We start from the raw sequence: 524 nt of genomic DNA, 5'->3' as shown, positions 1-524 counted from the left end.
GAGGCAACGGAATGCGGCGTGTTCGTTGGGAGGCAACGGAACGCGTGGGAGCCAACCGGATGTGTCGGAACGAAATGCGTGGTCGTGTTCATCGGGAGGGCTTGGACGGAACAGGCGATGGAAACGAGGCCTGGCGTACCGCAGAATGGAGGAAACGGACCTCCTACGGTCGGAACGGGGGTCCTGTTGATCGGGAGGGGTGTAGCGTACCGCAAAATGGAGGAAATGGACCTCCTACGGTTGAAACGGGGGTCCTGTTGATCGGGAGGGGTGTGGCGTACCGCAAAACGGACGAAACGGACCTCCTACGGTCGAAACGGGGGTCCCATTCATCAGGAGGGGTGTGTCGTACCGCAAAACGGGACTCCACAGGATACTGTTCATCTCCACCGTCGACCTCCTCCAGACTCTACGGGCTATCGTCAACCTCCTCCAGCCTCCACAGGCTCCTGTTCATCCAGCCTCCACCGCGCGCTACTCCACCGGCTACTATTCAACCACCCCTCCACCGTCTACTGTTCATC

This window comes from Triticum aestivum, chromosome 3A (assembly GCF_018294505.1).
Source record: "Triticum aestivum cultivar Chinese Spring chromosome 3A, IWGSC CS RefSeq v2.1, whole genome shotgun sequence".
NCBI classification, from domain to species: Eukaryota; Viridiplantae; Streptophyta; class Magnoliopsida; order Poales; family Poaceae; genus Triticum; species Triticum aestivum.
This window is presented reverse-complemented; position numbering follows the sequence as displayed.